This window comes from Cyanistes caeruleus, chromosome 2 (genome assembly GCF_971803275.1).
Source record: "Cyanistes caeruleus chromosome 2, bCyaCae1.hap1.1, whole genome shotgun sequence".
Lineage (NCBI taxonomy): Eukaryota > Metazoa > Chordata > Aves > Passeriformes > Paridae > Cyanistes > Cyanistes caeruleus.
The window spans coordinates 94,115,858-94,129,419 of record NC_141702.1 but is presented as its reverse complement, the minus strand read 5'-3'; positions in this window follow the sequence as shown (position 1 = coordinate 94,129,419).

The window sequence follows — 13,562 nt, the reverse complement described above, 5'->3', positions numbered from 1 at the left end:
TACAGACAGAAGAAGACAAAAAATATTATTACGTCTGTGTTTGAATTCACTTCAAATACCTCAGGCATTTCTGGCACTTCATACTAGGAAATCTGACGTAGTCTATGAAAAAAAAAGTGTAGAGAGGGTAAAAAGTTTGATGAGAAGTAGGAAATGGTTTTTGTTTAAGGAGAAATTAAAAAGACTCTTAGGTTGCACTAAGGACTCGAAAAGGATGGAGGGCATAAAGAAGGTGAAAAGTGTGGATGTACCCATTATTTCTTCACATCACAGAGACACAGAGATCTCCAATGAAAATGATTGTCAAATATGATGTAGTGAAGGAAGCCCTTTTCTTCAGAAAACACAAAACTAAACTGAGGAATTCACTGATGTAGAATATGATATATGGCAAAAGCATAAAGGAAGCTTGAAAAGGATTATATGTCCTCATGGATGTTAGGTCCACTGGTAGGTTTTAAAAATGATGATCTGAATGCAACACTGAGCTCAAAAATTCCCTCATCCAGAGCTGCATAGACAAACAAGGCAGAAGCACAATATGTATCTGCTGGAATTCCTACATTGACTTACTCATCTGAGTTCCTGTCATGGGATTTAACTGGGCACACTTGGCTGTGGTGGGATTAAGTCCAGCTGAACTGTAGCACTGCAATGTTGTGTGATGTAAGTCAGCAGTCTTTCAGCACTGGACAACTTGTCTTCTGGTCAAATAGCTGCTCCATACAGCACTTCTGTGCCCATCAATTCTACCTGAATAATGACGGCTTCAAAAAGCAGAAAGCATGACTGATGTCGGGCTCCCACCTATGTATTCTTCAAATGGTCTGGGAGTACACTGATATGGCAGAGAGATGCTTCCTCTGATGTTTGCCCTGTGTCCAAGGAGAGTTTCAAGCATAAATTTTACCAGTCACTATCTTCCTTGCAGACTAAATGCTCAAGTGCACAGTGCCACCACTTACCTAATGGATTCTGAATTGCCCTTTTGATTTTCAGAGATTGTATAGTATTATTTAGAAGAACTATCTGCCTTTTGGCTTTGTTTTATACTAGGAACAAAACCAGACACTGAAGCCAACCATGGCTCCTCTCAGACTGCTCCTGAAGTGCCTAAAGATGAGCATATCCGACTACCTCAGCTGTGCTGGAACTCCTAGCCAAAGAGATCTATTTGTTATAGGCTGTGATTGTCAAGTTACTTATTTCAGCGGCTCCACTGCTGCAGTGCAGAAAAACTGGGTGGTCCTTGAGGCCATCGTGAGTGCTCTGCACCTGGGGCTGCAGAAAGTATTAAGAAGTGAAGCACACACATGGGTAGCTTGATGGACTGTGACCAGTTGGTCCAAAGTTGTGGGAACCACTGTAATCCTTTAGGGGCCAGAGTCCATTCTCATGTACTCAGAAAGAGACCTGTAATTATAACAGCTGAAACCAGATCAGGCACCAGAGCTGGACAGAGGACAAAACATTAAGTTGTTTCATTTCATTCTGACCTCTTTTTACAGCAATAACTGCTAAAAAGGAAAACAAATGTTTGTAGAGATCTGCTTTGTTCTGCCATTACACGTGAAGCACACAAGGGGCCTTTTCATGCAGAAAAATGCATAAATCACTCCCCTAGTTTTACTTATGGGAATGCAGCATTTTCACATTAGAGAAATACAGCCAGTAACAAGATGCACAGACATCCGACAAAGAAGAGTGAGGATTTCAGAAAAAATAAAGGAGGTACAATTTAGATATTAGCTGAAATGAAGCAGGAAGCTCATGAGGAAATGTGATCACAGGAATTATGCAGGGAAAGCATTTAATATATGTATACAGAGCCAGATTCCCAGTAGCTATTGATAGATGTAGCTTATTTACTTTCAGAAAAAAATACAGTAAGTCAGTTCTGTGATTTTCTTGGGATCATTTAATTTAAAATCATTATCATTAATCATTTAAAAATATTGAGGATAATATCATTGTCCTGGGCCTTTAATAGATCTGCACAGCTCCAGGGGCTGTGTGTGCTCTATGCATGCAGTGTGTTCTATGCTGTGCAGTCCCACAAATGTCTCAAAGCTCATATTGTTTCCAAGACCTCCCTTCCCACCTATATAGTTGCTCTGTGGAGACAGGTGCCTTTAAATACTTTCTGCATTCTAAACAGGTACCAGAGAGATCTCTCTGGGGAACACACCAACAATCTTTGTCCAGTGTCTACCACTTAACATTTTCAAAAGGCCTTGGAGATGACCAGACCAATCCCTATTGTGTCTGCAGGACAAGCTGTGCTGCAAATTAGACCATGTTTAACTATTCCTTAGGGAAGAAGAGGCTATTACTTTCAAGAGAAAGGGGTTTGAATTTCACATGAGCTGCTCATCAACCATAGCTGCTCCTGATAGTAACCTGTGTAGATGGGATACTTTTCTGATTGGAAGTCCTGTCAAAATACCACTTGGAGAGCTGTTGTAAAGATACTCAGGGTGGCTGCTGTGTAGGACAAGGAAAGTGAGGAAGAAGACCATGGTTTGGCCTTAATTTTTCTGGAAGACAGTCATATTTGGCTGCAAAGAACTGACTAGAAAATTTTGTAGCCTGAATGGGCCCTAAAATAAAACAAACACATTTCACATGCACAGAGGAGGAGAGAAAACCATTGCTATATAAAGGATGATTTTCATTCAGATTAAATTATTATTCCAACCAGTATGCAGCATCCCACCTCATGATGGCAGTCCTGAAGATTTTAAATAAATTTATCATTAAATAATACACCAAAGCTTTCATGCAAACCTGTATTTGATTTGAATTACTCCTGCTGTGGTATTTAAACATGAATCTTTCTTTATATGGGCTTGATCAAAACTGGCAGGCAAAACACAAAGAGCAGTGTCAATTAAACTCTATGGGCAACAGGAATGTATGAAACAGAAGCGAGAAGTAGCAGTATGTCAGGGACTCTTGCCATCTATTGCTTAGCAGTTGTTGATGTGTAGTTCAGATGGACACTTCATCCATGAAGTGATCCTCTAATCAGATTTGCACAGGAAATACATCATTTTCAGGCATCATGTGTGCTCTCCCTCAGGATAAAGCGCTCTGGGAAAGCATGGTTTAAATAATTATGGATATCACTTGCTGAAGACAAACCTTGCTATTTGTAGCCTTCTTCATTCCTAGGAAAGGAAAATCACTGAAGGTGCCACAGATAGACACCTCAGTGAGGCAAATGCTGTGATTTTAATGCGATCTACAGGAACGTTTACTAACCATGCCCTTAGCTCGGTTTGGCTAAAAGCTGTAGCTCAGGTTTTTTCTTACAGTTACCTGGTGAGATGTAAGGAAGTTTTCATCTGGACATCTGTACACATACATGTCTTCATGTATGTGCACAGATGTCCAGATACGTGTCTTCAAATCATCTTTGAGAGTTTAAGTAGGCAGCTATTGATCCACTGGGTTTGGAACCAAGTGCCTAGTACTTGCAGTAAAGGTGAATCACTGTTCTCCAATAGATATTGGGGGCTCTGACTCTCTAGGGACACTTACTCATGAATTTAATTCAATAAAAGACAACAGGCATGAATTTTCCTGAATAGGGGAGTCTGTGCTGCAGACTTTTATGCAAAGAAAATATTCATGCACAAATACACATTTGTGAGGATATATATTTGTATTTGTATTTGTATTTGTATTTGTATTTGTATTTGTATTTGTATTTGTATTTGTATTTGTATTTGTATTTATATTTATATTTATATTTATATTTATATTTATATTTATATTTATATTTATATTTATATTTATATTTATATTTATATTTATATTTATATTTATATTTATATATGTGTGTGTGTGCGTGTGTGTATGCACACATGTATGTTTTCCTACGGTGAAAAAAACTGACTGTTTTAATAAACAGCTTTCATTCTGAGATCATAATCACTCTTGCATGCATATGTGCACACACACAAAGAGATGGAGACAACTAGATCTCTAAATAGAAATGTACACGTTCTGGCTGTTTTTGGCTTTGCTTTTCTCTCCAAGCCTTCCAGGCAAATGGCAGTAAGTCTCTAACTCTTTCCAAGTGATCCTCCTGAGGCTTGTTTGCCTGAGTTCAGGCCTCTCACTGGGAGCACACTGAGCTGAGCTACCTAAAAATCTGCCCTGCATCCTTTCTGGCATCTGTGCTGGGTCTGTGAACAAGATTATGTTCCCTTCTTGAGGTAGGCCTAGGAGTTCTGTCATGTGTTTAAGAGATATCAATTGTGCATGTGAGGTGTGCACACTCCTGCAAACAAAAGGATTGCATTGTGACATGAAAAGTGATAGGAGACACCAGCCTTAGGTTTCCTCAGCCCCAGTGAGCAGTTTAACAAGGCTTCATGATGCATGTCACCTCTCCTGCCATGCCCCTAGGACACACTGCATGTCTTTATTCCTTGTGCATACTATATCACCTCATCTGTAATTATAAATATATGTTTAGTGTCACTTCAAAGTCTTCCCTTGACAGGGGTGTTCCCTTTTCAGGGATTTTGAATCTCTGAAATTCTTTCTTCAGAAACTCTGGAGCTGGGTGTGATAGCCTCCTGCTGACAGTTACCTGTGTTCAAAGGGACTGCCAGAGAAAGCCCATTGCAAAGCAGAGAAAACCGACTTTTGTGTCACCCACTGAAGATGCATTGATTTCTATAACAAGAGGTCATTTTCTATGCTTGGCTTTTTTTAATCTGGAAGGTATTTAAGAATGGGTACAGAAAGTGGATTTGTAAAACATGAAAGGGTTGACAATTTAGACTTTCTATCAGGTATGTCTGATGAATAAAAATCCTCCTCTTGGCTATGCTTTTTCATTACATATCTTTTATACAGTCCAGCTATGGAAACTAGAACTTGGCTAACCCATGTATTCCTTTTGTGGCATTTTCCTGCAAAATGGCCATTTTTTTAGAAGTACCCATCTGTCAGTGTACTATATTATTATATTACAGTACCATCTAGAGGTCCCAAATGGGATCAGGGCTGTGCATAGTCAGTGTAGCATGCAGTTGTCTTCTGGGAGAAAAAGTATACAACCTAAGGGGATCAGAAAAAGAAATAATTACTGTCCCTATCTCACAAATTACATATCTGATCCTATTGCATTAATTATGTATGCAGTAAGATGCACACAGTCAGCCAAGGAATACAGACCTGCCAGGTCTGTCATTTTGGTTAGGACGATATTGTTTTTAGAGAGAACTCACTGCCCTATCTAGAGTCCACCAGGAATCTACCGGATTTCTGTCTGTCTGGCAGCCGTCATGAGCTCCCAGACAAAAAGGCTGTTGTGCAGATCAGCACCTCTCAGACACATACAGTTGCTTCCTTTGGACTGGCCAAGGGGTATGGAAGTAAGAGAGAGAGCTGGGATGTGAACTCTGTCTGCTGAGTGTTAATCACAAGGCTCTCCTGCCACCTTACAGTTTGTTTGTCATAGCCACCCAAAAATGAGAAAAACATTGGCTGGCAAACTTTCACCTTCTTTGTATGCGGTTCATATTTCTGAAATGCTTTTCATCACATAGGATTTATGAACATATTTATGAGAGGGTGAGTTTCCAGGCCTTTTGCCCTTTGCCTAAAGTAAGTTTTCATTGACTTCCTAAGAAAATTCCACCGTGCAATGTCATTGAAGAAAGCAGTACTACAAACCTGAAATCAGGGAAAATCTGGGCCGTGATTTAGAATTCAGATATGGAGCTGGAAACCATAAGCAATTTGAAACATCTTTGCTCAGACAGGTTGAGCATTATCCTCCCAGAAGGCAGTAGTTGATCCTAATGAAGGTAATTATTACAGTAATTTTTTACATATGAACAGATCCAAATCACCCAATTTAGGTACGGCAACACTAAACTACAAGCCCCTTTAGCTCTAGGAAGAAGACCCAGTGCATTTAAATGAGTCAGGCAGACCAAACGCACAGTTAGTAGATAGAGTCTTTAGAAGGCAATCCAAAAGGCTGGTGTGTTTTGTGGGAAAATGTGAAGAGACAAAACATGCTAGATGCATGGCAGCAGAATATCTGAAAACTCTTTCTGCTTAACAACATCAGATGCTTTCAGTCTCCTGAGAATTAGAATATTAGAGTATTAAAATATTAGAATATAGGATATTACTGCGTTGGAAAGTTGTGACTCCACACCCCAGAAACTTCCTCCAGTCTATCTAGCACTTGTGTCAGTGCACCATTCCTCCCTTTTGCTGAGGTTGGCTGGTTGCATAGCTGGGAATGCAAAGTCACAAGGCCAGGAAGGAGGGCAATAGGAAGGACAGTCCTGCCCTAAGGGCAGAATGGTCAGCTGGGAGGGCAGAGCCCCAGCCTGCCCTTAGCTGCTGCTTGTCCCTTTGTTTCTTGCCCTTTTTCTGCTCTGCTAGCATAGACAGAGCCTGACAGAATGCTTTGATGCACAGCATGGAGGTGCCACAAGGGTCTGGTGGTGCTAAAAGCTGGACAACGTGGGCTTTCTTCTGGGACTTAAATGCATCCCTGAGCTAGGTTGTCAGGGTCTAGTTTAGACAATCTAGACTTACAATGTTTTCACTAGTCAAAGTAACAGGTTACAATAGGGTTTATCTGTTCTGTGCCTTGGGCTTTCTGAACTTCCTCTCTGTGGCGTGTGACTACCCACAGTGTTGTCATCAGGTTCCTTCTTCTTGGATTTAGTTGCCATTGAGTTACAAAGCTCTACCTATTTCCTAGTCAAACACTTCACTAATGTCTGATGCAATACAGGCATCAGCTCTGAAGAGACATCTTTACAGCTATAATGAAGATACAAAACTAGAGGCTGCACGATAGAAGAAAAAGTTTGGGTACTGAAAGAGAGGTAGGAAATATTTTTTTCAGTCTGTTTCCCTGTTGAGGCTTTGACAGTATGCAGGACAAAACATGTCGTGGAGATATTAATTCCACATCAAAGTATTGTCTGTCTTTTGCTTTTGTGGCAATGGAAGTTCAAGTCTAGCATCATGCCTCAACATCAGTTGAGACTGCAACAGTTTTGAATTTTCACATTGTGACACTTTGTCTACATGGTCTTACCTGGATCTAGCAGGAACTGTGAATGTTCAGCTCTTCTGCTACCAGATGCTCGAGTTCTCAACCCTCCTGGACCAAGTCTTGACCAATGGACTTAATCTGGGGTTTTTGTAAATGTGGAGGTGACCTGAGAGCTTCTAAATTGGTTGCATTTAATCTCATTTCTGTGTATCTATTAAGAATGTGTCCAGAATATTTAAGACTGCTTAAATATTTTTTAGCCAGCTGTTATTTTTCTGTTAAGGATGCTAAGTCAAACTTTGAGCACAAAAAGGAAATCTGTTACTTCTGTCAATGGACATGAGGGTGTTAGGGGCCATATATTAAGAGTGACTATATTGGCATGTATTTAAGGAATGTTGCATAGCTACATAACCACTCTTTCCTCTGGACTGGGGTGAGCTCAGAGCACAGAGTAAGGGCAGAGAATGGGAGCATGAGAGATGAGAAAGGACAATAGATCCTCCATGCTGGACTAAACTCTAATCTCATAAGAGCTATGTGAAACCTTTGTGAGCTCTCCTGTTAAAAGGTTGCTTTTTTAAAAAAGAGATAGCAGCGCCTGAAAGTTCCTATGGCCCAATGGCAGAAATATTCTATTTTGATGTATCTATCTTTAATGAAACAAGGGTGTTGTTAGACACTCATGACCTTTATGACTGTGGACCTAAGGTCCCAAGACCTCTGGGTAACTGGGCTAGAGGGGACTCAACCCTGTTTAAACTGCCTGTAAGAGCAAATTCCTGCGGCTGGCATCATGCCATTGTACCTGTCCCAGTGGAGGCTAAATGCTGTGTTGGATGACTGACCTACATATCATTACAGAAGAGAAATGTTCCCTGCTGCAGTTCCTGCCAAGTGCCGTAGAGCTCTGATTGGACAGATGAATGATGGCAAATGCGCTCCTAATAAAGCCAATGCCATTAAGTTAGAAAATGAGGCTGCTGTCATGTATGAATGGTGGCAGAAGCATTTCTAGCTTAACAAGGTCTGACAAGACGTCCTCAACATGCTCAAATGAAATCAATGTCAACACCTAATCAGTTAAGCAGGTAATGGATTATTTAAAAAAATTTAAACCGTAGCTGCATTAACTCATTTAGAAAGAAGGAACATGTGACTCCTACAGATAATGTAACATATTTTAACAGTTGTCACATTTGCCAGGTTCAAGGAGAAGCTGCTTTAACCAGAAGGCTGAGATGTGTACAGCAGCATGGTGGCAGAATGTAGGGCACATCATGAGTTTATGGACAAAGGAATTTGCAAGCTTTATCAGTCACTGCCTGGGTTTGCATAACAGGTCGGCTCAATAAAATATACATGAACAGCATCTGTTTCTGCTTTTAAGAACACAGTGTGCAATGTGAACCATCACCCACTGGACAGAAACTGGGTGATAGGATGAGAATCCAGCACTTTAATGAGCAACAGAGGAAGTATTTGCTGTTGTGTCTGGGAAGCTAGGGAAAGAGGCTGGAATGAGTGTGGTCAAATGACCTGAACTGGAGTGTCCTTAGATCCTCATGAGTTACCTAGAGAAGTTAGGAACATAGCTAACAATTTAAGATAGGAACTGGATAACACTCCTACACATGCAGTTACTGAAATGGATTAGAACAAACCTCTTGCCTTGGGTCTAGTCCCTGCTTAAGGCACAGAAATGAGGCAGTTATTTGCAAGGCACTGACACAAAGAGGGTTCCCATGTTTTTCTCTGCAGCACATGCAGTGAGTAAGTGTCAGGCCAGGCCAGTGAATTGGCTGGCTAAGCCTGATACAGTGTGCCTATTGTTGTGTTCCTAAGAAAAGAGTGTTTTAGAAAACAGCCCTGAGAATCACCACCCAGCTGGACTGGAGCTGCTGACCCTTCTCACCTGAATAAACAAGCGATGTTCTGCATTGACCTGCAATTGGTTCCTGATCGCTCCTTAAATCCCTATCCCAATGCGGCCCTGTTCTTCCCTGTCCAGTCTCAAATTCCCATGACAGCAGTGTCAGCAGCAGCTCTTTTTCCTCAGGACTCCCCACTTCCTCTGCTACAACCTCTTCCTCACCCCTGGACCAGAAAACCCATGGCTTCACTCTCGCCTTGGTTTAAATGATGAGCAACTCTGCTGGAGTTGATTCTGTTGAGAAACTGAGGAAGCTGAGAATTGGAGAAGGCAAAATGAGAATTAGAGGAAGCGAAATGAGAACTGGAGCCCTTTCATCATTTTTTGTTGTTGTTTTGCTTCTCGCTGGTGCTACTGAGACGCACTGAAGACATGATGGGCATGTGCAATGTGTGAGCCTGAGAACATCACAGGCGAATTCTCCAGCAGTTATTAATCTGACGTGTCTAAGTCATACAGGGACAAAGTGTCTGGAATGTGACACCTTCACAACGCTTTAATGGATCCTCAAGTGTCATAAGGTATCGTTGTATCATAAAATTTGGGGTTTATCAATACACGGGGAGAATGTGAACCGCAAAGCTTTTCTTCTTTAGAATCCGCCTAATAATCAGTTCCCGGCATCTAAGAGTGGAAATCTCACATTTGCTGATTACGGCCTGTAACAGCGCGTGCAAATGGGGCAGAAACGCCTCCCTTTCCCCCGCCGCGTCCGGAGCAGCGGGGGCCGCGCCCGGGGCCCGCCGTGCCCGCCCGTGTCCAGCAGGTGGCGCTGCGGGCCCAGCCTGGCCCGCGCCGCCCTCAGGGAGCGCCCGCGGCGGGAGCGCCGCGATGGCCGCGGGTGGGGGAGCACGGCGGCACCCCTGGCTGTCACCGCCGCCACTCCCGGCTCACCCTGGCGTCTGGGACTCATCTGACTCCGCGGGGACAGATGGCTGACGGACAAACGGGTGACGGACAAGCGTTCGCGTTTTGCATGAATGACCTTCACGCCCGCGTGTGTTACTCCCTGTCAGGTACTGTGAGAGCGGCTGATAAAGGAACTGAGGAGGAAGCGGAACACCGTGGCCTTCAGGGGTCTTCTGGAAGAGGCAAAATGCTACGGCTCCAGTCAGCACCAGAATCTTGGGACTGGTTCTCTCTTCCCAAAGCTCCAGCTGGAAACATCGGAGTAGCTCCCGGCTCGAGGGACCCCAGCCCACAGCAGGCAGAGCATGAGGCACCCGGGGCAGACAGAAACCCTGCTGTAAGGAAATGGTCCGGGGAACAGCTCCACAACTGCAGGGTCCGAGGCTAAAATCGACTTGGAGACTAATGACCCTTGTCAGCGTGCTTGGGGAAGTGGAGAAGGGTTCCAAAATCTAGCACTAACACAGGCCCCTGACAGCATGGTGTGGAAATCAGACCAACTGCACAAGAGGCAAACAAGGAGGCATAATAATCATCATCATCATAATAATAATCATAAAAAGAGGCCTATTGATAGTCTGGCCTGTAACTGTGGCAAATGGACTGCTATATTTTATGGCAGCTGAATAAATTAAATGGATTTTTTGGCAAATGATAGAAAGTGAAGGTGCTAGAGGAGAAGAGATTAGGTTTTGGTACTAATAAAGACTGTTTTTTGTAAAATGCAGTCGATTGGTGCAGAATTGATGTCTCCACTGAAACACAGGTCAAACAAAATTAAAGATTTTGTTTACTTTGCTTTTGATGCCTAGATTTCATAGTCCCATAGGTCTGGGTTACCCAGACCATGGTACCTTACCCATAGGTAACCTCCCTGGTTACTCCAGGAGGCTTCTCCCAGCCCACTGTAAATGGGATGCTTAGAGTCACAGCATTTTGTGATCAGTACATTAAGAAATAAACCTCTGATGCTGGGAGGAACAGGATGAGATATTTACCAAAAAAATAAAAATTTTAATACAGGAGAAGTCTCACCAATAATTTGTTCCCCTTCTTTCTCCAGGAAGCTGGTCTGTCTTGATTCAATGATTCTGTGTTTCCAGATAGCAAAATATTTTTATTGTGAATTCCTCTTAGTTTTGACCACAATGGGAATTTTCCACTCTGAGGTTGCCTTGCTGAGTGTATGCAACCTGCCATGGATGTGCATCCAACCCAGACCTTGTCCTGGAAGCTCCAAGGGTCCTCTCCCCAATATGACATTAGTCATGAGGGGAAAATGCTGAAATCCTCTAGGAAAAACAATGACAAAGAGTGGCCCGTGGCAAGACAATTCATTCAGCCAACAGGTTGCTATTTCCTTGAGCTCAAACTATTCCTGGAAGAAAACAAACAAACAAACAAACAAACAAAACAATAAAATACCAAAACCAAGCAAACAAGAAAAAAACAACAGAGAAAAATCAGGTTTTTTGGGAGTGCACTAAATTAATTATTCCATATGACAGCTTTCCCTCACCGCTGTCATCCTTCCTCCTCACACCTGGGGCTTAAAGTTAGTCCTTGTTTTATACCACATGTGCAATAAATTCATGACTTCAGGGAAGAATTGGACCTCTTTTACATGTGCAAACTTATTGCAACAGGGTTGACAAGAAAGAATCCTGACATGGAAAACTACTCATTCATTTTTCTATCTAATTACAAAACTGGATGTTGAAAGAGATACAGTATCTATATGGGCATTTTATTAGATAGTTTCACAGTAAAATCTTACATGGAAATTAATTTTAAATTCCTGAGAGAATGCATGAAGTTGGAAAGGTGCCTGAGTGGCTATAAAAAAAACATCAGGGTTAATGGTAGAGTATCAAAGAAAGAAAGCAGTATTAGTGAGAGCAGTATTTGACATCTTCATTAACAATCAGACATATAACAATGCATATCACTGACACTTTGAAATAACGCTGGGTTAGGAAATGGTGCTCAATTGAGAATGAAGCAAAAAATTCCAGAATTAAAAAAAAACAAAAATGTGGGTAGAAATTAACCATATTAAATTTGCCTGAGAAAAAAACAAAAACGACAGCATAAAGATGTCTATGAAAAATAATTCATAGATAGTAAAAATAAGGCAAGCTAGTGAATGTCAGGGTGCATGTACTCCTTCACTTCATTATTGTACCAGTCCAAGCTGTGGTAACTGATTTAGATGCTCATTTATCTCAGAGAGTTGCAATAGCTCTCATTCCACTCCACTGCCATGTTATGTTAAATTCTGGGCAGTATTATTTGAACTGTAGGGAAGATCTGGGAAAATTTTGGGGAAAATCAATAGAAGTTGTGAGAGATGCAGCAGAAAAGAGATGGGTATGAATTTGTAAAACACTATATAAAATGTAAGATGTATTTAAGGAGATTTATTCTTTAGCAGGGTTAAATCAGGATGTGTGTCTTTTCCCTAGTAAAGACAGAGAAGCCTAAAATATCCCATCTGCATAGTACAGATATCAAGACAGTTTTCAAGGCTGTGCCAACAAGACTCAAAATCCAAGCATTGGACACTATTTCTTCTAGAGCTCATTACATTTATGGGTGCCTCCTGTTTAATTTTGAAGGTGGACAGTTCCATCACTGATGACACTGAAAGGTAAAGTATAAGCTTACAACAGGGGACTTCAATCTGTTAATTCCATGCAATAAAATGAGAGTGGCAAAACAACTTCTCAAGCCCATATTTATTTCCAGAAGGAATAATTCTATCAATGGATGAAAGGAAATGAGCCCCTGGTTAAAGACCATGTACATCAATTGCAAGATTTTTTCATCACAGAAACAATGACTTACTGACAGCATTTTGCCAGTAAAACTCTGCCCAAATCACCATTTCTTTGGTGACGTGATTGGGAATTCTGGGAGAACAGACTTTGATGAAAGGCTAATGTACTGTTACATCCTATCAGATCACAAAACCTGCACTATTACTGTATTGTGATAGAGAATGCTGATGGCAGTGAAAGGTAAAATACAGGTTTTTGGCTTTGCAGTGTGAGAGAACAAAGCTGTGTAATTAATAGCAGCATTCTTCAGAGGTCGCAGCAATGGCAGCCTCAAAGGACAAAGCTAAACTTGATGGGCAGAGGGGGCAAGACTTGATGCAGTACATGGGAAAATGTGTCAGTGACACTTCCACCTGTCTTTCTCAGTTTCACAATTGCTCAGGGAATTTATAAGGCTCTTTTGGCTGAGCGTTTTCATCTACAAATGAGTCTTAACAGATGTTTAAGATAACACTGGGCTATCAGGAGTTTGGAATTCCAGGCCTGTTAGTCCCAGTTCCCGGTCCCAGATTGCTCAGCTCTAAAATGCTTATGCTGCTTTTGCTTACAGGTGCTTGTAGCTGTACCAGTATCCTGAAGCACACAGGTCACACTGGGTGATCTTCTTGCTGACCTTCACTCTGTAATGGACAGTCAGATCAGCACTCTTGTCTGTTTTGAAGAGTTGAGTGTGGGTTCTCATAAATATTTTGTCCTGGTATTTTTTAAGCATTGTCAGTTAGGTCTACACATCTAGTTAGAAAAAAACAACCCACTGCATTTGCAAATCTTCCATTTCAACACAACCATAGATTAAATTCAGCACTGCCTTCCACCACCTATTTCAACTGGATAA